This window comes from Monodelphis domestica, chromosome 4, assembly GCF_027887165.1.
Source record: "Monodelphis domestica isolate mMonDom1 chromosome 4, mMonDom1.pri, whole genome shotgun sequence".
In the NCBI taxonomy this organism is placed as follows: domain Eukaryota; kingdom Metazoa; phylum Chordata; class Mammalia; order Didelphimorphia; family Didelphidae; genus Monodelphis; species Monodelphis domestica.
Window position 1 is genome coordinate 177,014,701 of NC_077230.1, and position 13,693 is coordinate 177,028,393.

Here is a 13,693-nt window from a genome sequence, read left to right on the forward strand (position 1 = left end):
TTATGATACAGGTTGTACATGTGTTACAATATAATACATATTTCCATGTTTCTTATGTTGTGAAAGAAGATTCATATTGTTTTCACCACTGAAAAATTCATGGAGGAAATAAATTGAAGGATGGAATGCTTCAGTCAGCAGTAAGGTTCTATCAGTTTCTTCTGTCAGTGAATAGTCTTTTTCATCATGAGTCCCTTGGAGGTGTCCTGGATTCTTGCATTTTTATGAGTTAAGTTATTCAGAGTTGATCATCATACACTATTGTGCCCTTCAGATTCTAATGAAGGCAATCCCTGAGTCTGAGCCCAAGAGCCTTGGGAACAACAGTAATCCCTCAAACCACCAGAAAGTTTTCCAACCTAACCGTTAAAGGAGGGGAGAATTGGGAGACCAATAACCTCATCACCACCAGTGAAAAGTGCTGTCAAACTTCTATTAACACTCACATAGGCATGGATAGGGTCTTCCAGATCACTAGTCCCACTTTCAACCCAGCTTCCATAGGCATCATTCTAGAGAAGCAATCCCTGTGAAGAAGGGGGCAGTCATCCTCACTGGGTTCCACACATAGGGCAGGTAAGCCAGACTACCAGAAGTAGTAAGGCACCTAATGGGAGATATGGAAAGCAACATGTGCTCCCAAGTCAAACTGCCTCCATCCTCAACTAACATTTCTTCTTAGATTTTGATAGAGAAATCCCAGTGTCTTCAACTCAAGAGCCTTTGAGAAAGTAATGCTTCTCTCCCAATGACCTTCACCATTATCAATGTGAGAAATGAGTCCCATGGAGATGTATAACATGGCAGCTACTCCTTCAGCTATTGAAGACCTAGAAGAAAAGTTCTTGCCACCAGTCTGTGGCACTGTCAAGGGGTACATCAGAAACTGATACCACTGTATCAATCAAAATGGTATTGGAAGTATCAATATCTGCTTTGTGATAGCACACTAAAGTCATGATTATTCCAACTGATTTAGCAGCTAAAACTTTCTAAATGTTTTGTTCTCCTTATTGAAATATAAACTTTCTGAGAGAAGTAGCTGTCTCATTTTTCAATTTGTATTCTCAGCACTCAGCATAGTACTAAACACATAGAAAGTGCTTAATAGATGCTTCATTCATTCAGTGCTGAAGTTCTATGACCTAATATTCTTGTATTCTAAAGGTAAATCGCCCCAGGGCATTGGTGGCTTCAGTGTCTTTCATGATCTGATTCCCTTTCCAATGATTCAGCAATGGTCCTTTGGCATATCAATGACATCTTCCAGTTTAGAGGTTCATATGAGTACCCCAATTTTCTCTCAATCTCTTGTGATTCTCTGTTAGGATGATTCAGCAGAGTTATCCAAGTTATCTGGGTATGCTTTGAGGAAAGGGAGGGGAAACTATATATTACTAAGTGTCATGAAGGAAAAGCTTTTGGTCCTTAGTACATTCTTATATTTATGAGTAATAAATCTCTAATTCTAGCCCTGGCTTGAGGTCTTTCTTTCATTTCCCAACTCCTGAGAACTTTAGAATATTCTTCAAGGTAATGCTTAAGTGTTATCTCCTATGTGAAGCTTCTTCCAACTGCTCAAACCTATATCTCTTTTCTGATCCTCAGTAAAAGTTTCTCCCCTGAATTTCACAAAATTATAGAATCTCCCACTATGACTTTACAGATAATTTTGCCTAACTGGATCACTTTACAGATGAGGACACTGAAGTGTGATGTTTTATAATTTTGTTATTTTACATGGGCATATTTTCTCCAGGTCAAGTCTGGAAGTGCCTAAAAGACAAGGATCATATTTTGATTTAATCAAGGCATCTCAAAGCAAAAGATCATCTAATCTCACCTTTTCTGAAATAGGAATTTCATCTGTGGAACCCAAAGAGCTATATGGTCATCTAGGGGTGTGGAATATATTGAGACAGCCCTTTCAATTCTGGAAAAACTGTAATTACTAAGAAGGTTTTCCTAATATTAAGCCAATATCTGACTCTAAAACCTGAATTAATTGGGATTTCTCCGAATTTCAGTACATACAACTTTTATGTTAGTATCTCCATCTGTAAGTCCCACTAGCACTTAAACCATTATATGTCCAAAACCAAGCTCATCATTTCCCCCTTGCTACAAATTTCCTTTATTTTCCCTATTAAGGCCAGCATTTGTCTTTCCTTACCATGGAGATAAATTCCAGATTCTTTAGTTAATTATTGTTACAGGTGGAATTTGACAAAATTCTCTTACTCCTGAACCACAATATGTTCTGAGAAATTTAGCCTTACTCAAGAAGCAGGTTTATGGCCCTATTTATGAAATTTTGATTCTTAAAATGAAATTAATTTATCAATGTTCAGAAATATAAATATGGATGATCTCATATTTTCTGAGTTATTTCATAGCTAAGAGACATGGGGGGAAAAGGGGGAGAAATAAGGAAGGAGGAAGTGAAGTTGGGTCTAACATATGGAATGGGAAGTGCATCATGCAATCAAGAAAAATGGAGCTAATGATCATTTCATTTATTATAGAAACTATAAGATGCTACAAATGTATACTACCCTGCACAATTGGAAAAACTGCATGAACAAGAACTACAACTGCCAATCCTTCAAAGCTGAGCTCAAATACCACTTATTTCTTGAAGCTTTACTTAGTTCCCCAGCCTGAGAGATGTCTCCCTCTTTGAAACTCCGAGAGTACTGTTTTCTACCATTTCATAGATATTTCATGTGTTTCTATTTTGTAATATACAATGTCTTTATGTGGGAATATCTTATCTGTCCTACTAGTTTGTAAGTATCTAAAGGGTAGGGGTGTATCATTAATTTTTGTGCTTTTTCATTCTTGAGCTATCATACTTTACACATATTAGATGTTTAATAAATTAACTTGAGGTGAATTGGAAATGCTCTCTCAAAGGTAAAAAAAAAGTTTGTATGTAACTGAAACAGGTAATAACAAATTAATTAAATAAATAATAAAATAGGTAAAGGCCATTAAAATGAACTAAAACTGGTCTATCCCTCCAACAAATATCGACACTTTGAAGAAGTTTAAAGGTTTTAATCTTACTAACTGACATAAAATGAATGGGATATAGGTTTACTACTCTGTTTAATTTTCTTGCTTTTGCATCTTCATTGATTTTTACTGTTTCATGTAGGTGTCTGTCACTATGTAATTTAAAATGGAAATTTATTGCAGAAAGAAAGAAAAAAAGAGGAAGAAAGAGAGGGATACAGAGAGAGAGAGAAAGAAAGAAAACCAAATGAACTGAAGCATTACATTAACATTATAACAAATGTTCTTTAATAATAAAATTAATGAGCATTAATATAATGCTTTCCAAAGGACTTTAACTCACGAGGTAGGTAATTTTATTATATCAAATTTACTGATAAGAAAACTGAGACTAAAGGTTAAATGACTTGCCCAGCATTACACAGACAGTATCTCAGGCAGGATTTGGAGTCCAGCCTTCCTAACTTCAAGGCCAGTACTCTCTCCACTGCAGATCCCAGTTGTCTCATGATGTTTGACCCTCTGGTTCCCTTAGTCTAACTATATTGTTGGTTCTGGTTTAAATGAAATTTCCTTCCTAACATGGGAGCTCAATGTTTTCATGACCAAGTATTTTACAATACCAAAATGGTTTGGAGGTTGAATTAGAATATGTATGTATATCTATAATTTCCTTTAAAAGTAGCTTTTAAAAATCCCTTTGAATTGAAAGGCAACTAAATTCTGATTAATGATAATAATTAATCTTGTCCCAGGGTATCGGACGATGGCTCAAAAGATAGAACTTGTCTTTCTATTGATAGGTATGGACTATTACAGCTGTTGGAATCAATTGATTGGTTTTTCCTCCCTCCTCCTTCCCTTCCCTCCACTCTTCCTCCCTTCCTCCCTGTTCCCCTGTTTCTCTCCCTCCTTTCTTTCTTGGAACTGGGAAGTGAGATTATATGTTTGAAAGGGCTCCTATAAGTCATTTTTAAAGTTGAAAAGCATACATCCTCCAATCATAGTTCTCTAGTTGTATAGCACAAGTACCAATTAAAATAAAACAAACTGCTTTTAATGCTATGAAGCCCTATGAGATTATATATTTGTTTTTCTTAAAGACAATGCTTCTCAATTATTAAAATCATTTATAAAAATTATTTGTAATAAACTATTGGATTTTGATAAAATATATTTTCCAGATTTTTTAGTTTAATTTCAAAATGATCTGGTTTCTAAAACCCTCAAGTATTTCAAACTATCTTAAAATTTGATGTAAAGGTATGGGGTGAGTTAAAACTAAAGGCAAAGTCCCCCCTCAGAATTTCAATACTATTGAGTAATTTAATAACTTTTTACAGAAATGAACAATAAGCTCTTACTTTAAATAGGTCCTACTTATTTAAATTACTATGTTAAGTTGGGAAAGGACCTTCATTTTTCTGAGATTCCACTTGTCATTGTACAATGGAAAGGGGTTAATTAAATACTCTCTAATCTTTTCCATCTCTTTGCTTCTTTTAATTTCATATATATATGTATATATGTAATATAAATATACATAATTCACACAGTAAAAACTCAAACTAATTTATTTTATATCTGTTTATAAAAAAACAAATGTGAACTGATCAATATTTCAGTGGCCATAATATGATATACTCCCGATATGATAGAATTGCTATTTCTTGTCTGGACAAGGAAAATGAAATTCAAAAGCAAAGAGTACTACAGTAATTGTGTCAAACCATTTAGTAGTTAAAGACACAGATGACACCTAGAAAAACAATGTTGAGATTTGTCCTGATAATTTGCTTCCTCACATTAGGTTAATAATTTAGTGAGATTTGTTTGTTGTATGAAGGTGAAGTATGAAATCAGACAGAAAATTCATAAAATCACCTTCTCTCTGCTTAAAGCAAATATTAGCTTTTTCCTGGATTTATCAAAGCTATATTTGTAATTTTGGGTAGAAATTGAGGAAAATCTATGATGACTACATTCATCAGAAAGCAAGAGAGATTGAGGATAGTGTCACTTTAGAAAAAATGGTAAAGCTTAATTCTGAGTCTCATATAAGCATCATATACACACAGGTGGCAGTAGGACACTGGCCATTTCTGCACCAATCCTTTGTGGCACATACAATTTACTAATATTTCTTTGGTCTACAAAACAATGCAATTTTCCATTCCTACCTTTTTTTTTATTAAAAAAAAAAAAGTAGAGAAAGCTTCCACGGATGGGGGAAGCAGCCTGAGTTTTCTGGGTTTGTGCCATCACTTCACTTTGGGTGTGAGCCAAAAAACTTTGCATCTTTCAGAGCTGATTCTCCAGAGAGACTTAAAGTGGCTAACAAGTATTTCATGCTTCAGAAGGGGGACAGTGAGGCATCTCCCTACCACCATTTCTGTGATCATTCTCCAGTATGCATCAACGGGTCTTTGCCTCCCACAAGAGGGGTGTGTGTGGGCGTGAGGAGGGATTTTTCTACGTAGATTAGTTCTAGGAGAGCCCAGTGTAGAGCTGGAACCGAGACCTCGCAACAGCCTTGGCTACTATAGGAAAAATGAAGAGGTCGGCTTTGCTGCGCGGGTTGCTTGCCAGTATGATCATTTGCGTGATTTCTTCCAGGCCAAGGACCACCTTTGGCAACCTCGCTCTCCGACAGTGAATGTCGCTTACACACTTGCCCCACGGACTGTGAAACGGAGAGGCAACGATGTCGAACGGCCATGCCACAGTTCTGGGGTCAGAGTCACCCTGGGGCGCCCTTTTCTTTAGAGCCTTGGACTTCATTCATCCAGACCCCAGCGAAAGCGCCCCCGGCCCATCTCAATAAGCCCAGCCATACTCAAGGCACTTACGGGAACCGGGCGAAGGGCCACCTACCCAGTACCAGTACCACTCTCACTCCTCCTTCTCCTCCTCCCCCTCCCCGCAAACCCATAAGCATCGCATTCTCTCCCGGAAACAACCCTGCTGAGCAAAGGCGGAGGAAAACCTTGGGCCTTCCGCTCTGATTGGTCTCCCCCCGCCGAGCTGGGCGAGGCAGCGATTGGCTGCCGGCTGTTGTCAGTCGGGGGAGACCAGTGCCATCCCTGGGTAAGTGGAGCCGGCCGGGGCTTTGGTGCTCCCGCTGCCGCCGCGGCTGCTCCGGCTGGTGCAGCTGTGGCGAGCTCGCGCGGGGCGGCAGGCGCTGCTGCCGCTGCTGCTGCTGTTCCTGTTCCTGCTGCGGGAGCTGCTGCTACGGTAGGAGGAGGAAAAAGAGGAGGAGGACGAGGTGGAGGAGGAGGCGGTGGCGGCGGTGGCGGTGGTACAAGAGGAGAAGGAGGAGGCGGAGAAGTGATGCTGGCGCCAGGGATCCGGGCAGCGGCGGCGGCAACAGCATCACCGCCGGGAGTGCAGCTGCAACAGCCCAGTTGTCATCCAGCCGGGCGGCCGGCCGAAGACAACAAACCCAACTGGTAAGGTCCAGTCCGGAGGGGATCCGCGGGCGTCTCTGGCAGCCTCCCTGTGAGCTTTGGGGATGGGTTTTGCTGGCTGGCAGCTGAGTGGCCGGAGGTTGAGCGTGGTAGGCAATTCAAGGTGCAGGGTGAGAGCACCCTGCCCGGTGCCACGGACAAGGGTAAGGCGCAAAGCAAGGATGCTTGGGACTAGGGGCGCGGGTCCTGGGCGGGCAGCGTGACTGCTGCTGCTTCTGCCGCTGTTGCTAGCCGCCGCTGAATCTGTGACAGACTTTGACAGCAGAGAGATTGCATGGCATGTGTGCTTGTGAGTGTGACTGTATGTGTTTGTGTATTGCACTTTCCAGTAAAAAGCAGCGGATCTCCCCCCTCTAATGTGCATCGATGTCCTTCAGGAACTGAGACTTGGATGAAATAGATAGGATGCTCTTAGAGAGAAAGGGGAAAGAAAGAGCGAGAAGCGTGATATGAGCAGCAAAGTCCGCCGTGGCTCATAAAGAGCCGAGTAAATTGAACTTTATTGCTATAATTAAAAGAAAGAGCATTTGGATCCGATCGCCTGGGGACAGCGGATCCAGAAAGGCACCGTAATGTCAAAGCTTTTCTTTGGAATTCTGGAGGGGAAGAAAGAGTGTTGGTAAATGGGAGCTTAAAGGGGAAGAAAAGAAACAGTGCAAGAAGGATGGCCTTTGGGAATGAGGACTATTTGTAGTATAAAGAACGAAAAAGAAGAGACATCCCATACTTTTTCTAGAGACTGCGGATCCGCCTTACATCTTTGGGTTTCAGAAAGGAATAGAGAATCTCCCTTTCTTACCCCACCCCCCGTCCAAATCAGTCACTATCTGTAGTCTCCGGAAGCAGCTTCATGTTATGTTTCTCCAATACATTGCCCACTTTAGGGCAACTCTTTTGTACCTGCTTCCCAAGTAGGAATGAGGGAGTCATCAGTAACTGTTAAAGGGGCAAAGATTTTGGAAAGGACTTGCGATGTCCTATAGTGGGATGAGAGGAGCTCTTTGCTAGTTGAGGGGGGAGAAGGTAAGAAAGGAAGGTGGTACCCAAGCAAAGATAAAGAGTGATCGAAGGAATGATAGTTATGAGCTACTTTCTCAGAGAAAGTTCCTAGTTCCAGAAGGTCTGGAAAACAGAACAGTCTTCTATTAATCAGAGTTTTAAACCATCTGTTTCAGCAACTACCTCACTAGCACTGTTAGTGCTGTTCTTCTGGCATGAGCAAACGGCTAAGTGTATGAGTGAGTGCGTGTGTTTTGTTTTGTACCGAAAGACCTTAAAATGAACGCGCCTTTCATAAGTCCCTGCAGATGGGAAGTGCTGCTTGTCTGAAACTAGATTTCTGTCCCTCAGTGGAATGAACCTGCTGTTAGTTAGTTGTGCAACGTGTCCAAACTTTTAATCCTTTCATGATATATATATATATATGTATATATATGTATATGTATGTATGTATATGTATATATGTGTGTATATATATATATATACACACACACACTAATGGTTGGTTTTCTCAGTTCCACTCTTAGTTTAAAAAAAATTGAAATACCTCACATATACCTAAGAACAGAGTCAGACCTGTCATAGTGAGTCAGGGAAAGGCTTATGTACTTGAAGGGGAATATGAACACCAAAGAACTCCCACCTCAATCAAAATTGATGAGAAATCCTTATTGCAGGTAGCTTCATCTTCTTCTGATGATTGTGCCTTTTCTTATTAAGCTGTTTGCTTTAACATTAGGTGTCTAACTAATTTCACCAGGAGGAAAAATAAAAGATTTTGCTCAAGAACAAAAATAGAGGAGACAAAGACTGTTCCTTTCTGCTTTCATAAAATGTTCTCTAAATTGAAAGTATACTTGTAACTTAAATACTGAAGAAAATTAATGCAAAGACTGTTCAGATTATTAGAGAATTTCACTATTTTCTCTATTTTTCCAATATAGTTTACTTTTTCATTACCCCTTAGTGTGAGTTTTCCTCAAGTTGATAATGAACCATCTATAGTATTCTCTACAGTGTTCTTAGATTTGTGCTTTAAGGCAGTTCTAGATTTTTTTTTATCATTTGGTTAGTTTACTTTTGTTTAAATGCATTTTAATCACTTTTTATTTCAACACTTAAAAGATCTTAATTGTGTATGCATTTAGACAATTGTTGCTATTTTTTTTTCCCTAGTAGCTTTCACATCTGGCTCAGTATCTAAGACTTTCTGAAGTAGCTGAAGGGAATATAGGCTGGTGGCTATTGCATCTTGACATGCAATTTGCTTTTTTGTCATTATTTTTAATATTGCTGAATTGCAGAAAAAGTAGTCTTTGTAAAAAGCTTGTTGAAAACACTAAAAAGTTGATTTTCTTCTAAATTTTATTTATGATGTGTCAGGAGTAGTTAAATAAAATGATTCAAAAACATGAAAAATTAGCTGAGCAATCAGTGAATAATTGACAACCATGAATGCAGCTATTCTTAGTAGGTATTTAAAATGTATATGTGGAACAAGATGGGGTAGCTTATTGCTTCACAGTATTTTACTGTAGTATTTTTCTGTTTAATCCAATATGAGATAGAGTATATCCTAGAAAGTGTAACTAACATGCTTTTCAAGGCCTAACCATGCAATAATACATTTTCCCTTTAAACATGTTCTTAGATTTTTTCAGTCTTTTATGAGAAAACTACTGTAATTGTCAGAACAATTATTTTAAGAAGCACTTTGTCCAAAGTCTGAAGATAAAGAATTCATTCTGAAAATTGGAATAAGGAACTGGTTGGTGTAAAAGTGGTATATTCTACACAAGCAATCACAAGTAGGTAGAATATATAAACATGCTTGTAAGATAATTTCTATATCCCTATACGTATGAAAGGTAGCATTAGCCTTCATGAAGGGACAATTATTTATACTTCTGCAAATACACTTCATCCATGACATTTTCCTCCATGAAGCCCATAAGCTTTGATTCTGCCATGTTTTCTTGATAGCTTTGCTATATGGATGGTTGTCAATTTGACAAGACCATAGGCCATTACATTTGTTTTGGGGCCTATACCAGATTTTACTTTTGACATCCAAATGTAAAGGTTACAGAAGGAACTCACAAAGTAATTTCTGATCTTTGCGCTATGAATTATTATTATGCACATTTTAACAAATTTAATCTTTAAGACAAAGTTAAACTTCTTTTGAAATATAACATTTTCAAAATGAATATGCAGCAAAGTTTAAGTGGTTTTTTCATGCTTATTTAATCATTTATTAGAGAAATTTAAATATAAAATTAATTGTCACTGCAGTATGAGTTCTTAGCATTTGAGATGGAATCCTGATATGTCTTATTATAAACCTAGGCCAGTTTATGAAAGGAATATTAGGGAGATTTAAAAAAATCAACAAATTAAAAATGTTAAAATCAGGAGGAGAACCCCAAGAAAAAATAATACAGCTTAGTCACCTGCCCTTGGGAAGACTAAAACCAAATATCTCAGAAGGAAAAGCATTCATCTGGGTTTTAAGACTCTTACTTGGAAGAATCCACAGTCTCCCACAGTAAGTCTTCTATTATGCATAATTATTCTGATTGGTCTCTTCTCCTTCCAGGTATCTTACTCCCTACCTTCATCCCCACATGCCATTATAAAAACAACAAGAAAACAAATTAGCAAATTAACATGAAAAGTGGAAAGTTGATTGTTTTAAAAGTCAAGATCATAGAATTCTTTCTGATCATAATTGGATAATCTTTATCCTTTACCATCTGCATCTGACTTAAGAACTACAGTTTTGTTGTTGTTTGATTTTAATAGGGCCTATGATTTCATCGGTGTAGCAAGCACCTGGTTAGGAATTCCCTATTCCTATATACATGTGGCTCTTAAAAAAATTGCCAAGGGTTAGGAGACCAAGTTCCTAGTGTCACATAAACAATATATTCAAGAGATGGAATTTGAATTCCCAGGCTTCTTGTGTCTAAAGCTGTCTAGACTATGTAATAGCTCTTGGTCTCACCTAAATTACTTTTTTTAAAAGATACTTCTTTCCATCCAAATCTATATCTATACAATTACAAGTTCCTTGGCAATTTATGTACTCAGCAGGAAGATAACTAAAGAAATGAAAAAAGTGGTATTTTTCCTTTTTCCTTTTTTAGCATAAATTGAGCATCTCTTTCATTCAAAATTAATAATAATTATTGTTCTCTTTATATATACATATATTATATTGCTTTCTAGAATATTTCAAATCTAATGAGGAATTTTAGGAGAGGACTCCCAACCATAAATTCTAATTCCTTCAAATTGAGTGAACTGTGTACTCTTGTATAGCAGAGAGATTTTATTTTCCCTTAATGCTTAAACTGCTAATTTAGATTCAAAGACTGAATTTCTAGTAAAATATTCTAAAATATTTCTAGACTTTCAAAGGGAGGTTGAGTTATAAGTTAATATTGTTATATATTTCCCCCCAAATTACTGTTTCTCTGTTTGTCTATCACCTTTCTATTTAATCTATCATACACACATATATAAATATTTATACACACATAAGTTCTTCCCCTTAAAGTAGACCAATTACCTGAAGATAGAGTTTGTTTAATTTTTACCACATTTCTATTATCTGATGCATAAAACATTGTTTTCACTTGTGATTTCAGTTTGACTTTCTGGCTTTCCATTTAATTATGAAATAACTTCGGTCTAAAATAAGTCATCATACCAATAGTTTAAATCTGTAGATGACAATGTAACACAAGTTCCAAAAATTGGAATTTTGAATTGCATTTTTAAATCAAAGAGAAAAATTTAATTGCATCTTTGAGAAATTGTATGAGATAAATTACTATTGACCTATTCATAACTTCTTTCTGTTATCAGTGTATTAGAATAGTAATTCTTCCTAAGTGTTTTTCCTTTCTCAAAGTGAGAATCTCAAAGTGTTTGTATATTCAACCTAGTTTTAGACAACTAGAAAAAAGTTCTGGCAATGCAATTTCATCATCATCATCATCATCATCATCATCATCATCATCTTCTTCTCCTTCTCCTCCTTGTTCTTGTTCTTGTTCTTCTTGTTCTTCTTCTTGTTCTTCTTGTTCTTGTTCTTGTTTTTCTTCTTCTTGTTCTTGTTCTTCTTGTTCTTGTTTTTGTTCTTCTTCTTGTTCTTCTTGTTCTTGTTCTTGTTCATGTTCATGTTCATGTTCTTGTTCTTCTTGTTCTTGTTCTTGTTCTTGTTCTTGTTCTTCTTGTTCTTGTTCTTGTTCTTGTTCTTGTTCTTGTTCTTCTTCCATATGAAATATCAGTTCTGAGGCACAAGAGTGGTAAAGGTGAGGCTACTGGAGTGAAATGTCTTGCTTAGGAAGTGTCTGAAGCCCAATTTGAACCCAAGACCTCCCATCTTCTCCCTATATCATCATTTCTTTTGGCACCATAACTAAATCAATATTTTTTTTCCCAAAGAAAAGAACTTTATAGTCTTTTATGCATTGAGCAGACCAAGGAACCAATAGGGAAACAAAATCTTTTGAGTTAGTTATCATATTTAGCTAAATTTAACATTTCTCATTATTTTAAGGAAAAAATAATGCTGAAAAATCATTAGCTTTTCTTGTGTGTTTTAACAAAATGTTTCTAATTTCTATTTTTAACACTTGAGAGTACTCTTGAGTCACTCATTAGGGTTTTTGTTTATTTGTTTTCTTGTTACAATTGTGTATACATTAGAGATGACTGGAAATTTCACTAATAATTACCATTTGGCTACTTGTTACTTGGATAAAGGTAATAACACATGCCCAAATGACTGATCATTTTGGTTTCAAGAGAAAAAAAAAACTTATTTTGATAAAGAAATCACTACAAAATACTAGAGGTTACTGACTATGTTCACTATTTTTTATGTGATTGCTTTAGATATTATATCTATACATTTCCTTAAAATCATTTATTAAATTATTTAGTGTTACTAAAGTGCATGAGAATACAAGGGAAATTTAAAAGAGAGAAATAAAATGGAGTTTCTAATTTTTCCAACTCCATTAAATTATAAAAGACTTGTATACACCTCCTGTCTACTGTACCCCTGTTTTTTTTAAGTTCATGTCCTCACTTAGGTAATAAGATAGCATAATTTAGGAAGAAGGCTACTGCTTGGCACTGACCGGCACAATACAGCCTTCATAGTTTTTGGCTTACAGAGGCACTTCTTATCTCCCAAAATATACAACAGCACATCTGAGAGGCTGGTTCCTAATTGATCATATTGTACTCTATTTTGAGGTATTCTAGTCAGCATTCTGTGTGGTCACCAAAGACCAGCTGTTTTCCAAGGAAAGAGTCACAAGGTCCAATGACATCTGGAGATGATATCAGGGTTGAATCATAACAGTAAGATGTGAGGTTTTCCTACAGTGACTTGAAACTCAGTTAATCAAAGGGAAACCAGTACTTACTTGTAAGTATCTGTGAATTTTAGATATTATAAGATAAATATTGTGGTTTTATTTCTAAAATTAAACTGTGTACTAGTGAATAAAGAATAAAGACTTGTAGTCATACTTCCTTAGTTATTTATCCACATTTTTATTGTCATTTCTATATTTGAGACCTGAAAAAAATGAACTTATATCTTTATATTCTATATCCATGGAATGGAGGGGTAATATTAGATAATTGTTTATTTTGTGAGAATTACTCACAGACCCAGAATGAAAACTCTGATCTAAAAACATATGCAAATAATATTATTTTTGTTAGAAATAAGAAAAGAGTGGGTTGTATCTTTTTATAATTAGCATTTTTCCTTATGTCATCATTATTCCCATGAAAATAATATTTTTTGCTTATTTTCAGTACACCTCAGTGTTAAAATTTGCTTATCAAAACAATCACATGTTTTGATCATCATATATACTTATTTGTTTTATATTTAAATATAAATTTATTATGACAATAAATATTTAATTTTCCATAATAATAGGGTTGTTCTCTCTGTCTCTCTTTTTCTTTCTTTCTCTCTCTTATATTGATGAGATCTGATCTGAGATTTTTTTCCTTTGTCTATGATATCTTCCACTGCTTCACATACATTGAGAACCAGTCCCTCAACACCCTCACAATCATGTCACTTCCAGCACTGACTTCCTCCAAGTATAATTGTTATAACTCAGATGCTTTCCCCATTTTTGTTCTCTTTAGTACAATTTCCTTCTCAA

The 13,693-nt window shown here is 36.4% G+C and overlaps 1 protein-coding gene across 2 annotated transcripts in view; it reads left to right on the plus strand.

The window, feature by feature from the left end:
* Nucleotides 1-5,391: 5,391 nt before the first annotated feature.
* The window catches only part of B3GALT1 (beta-1,3-galactosyltransferase 1), a 783,716-nt gene continuing 775,414 nt past the window's right edge, over nucleotides 5,392-13,693 (plus strand). For both annotated transcript variants that reach the window (XM_007494310.3, XM_016433691.2), the window contains exon 1: nucleotides 5,392-6,467. The gene's annotated coding sequence lies outside the window, so the exon portion shown is untranslated. The remainder of the gene's footprint in view (nucleotides 6,468-13,693) is intronic.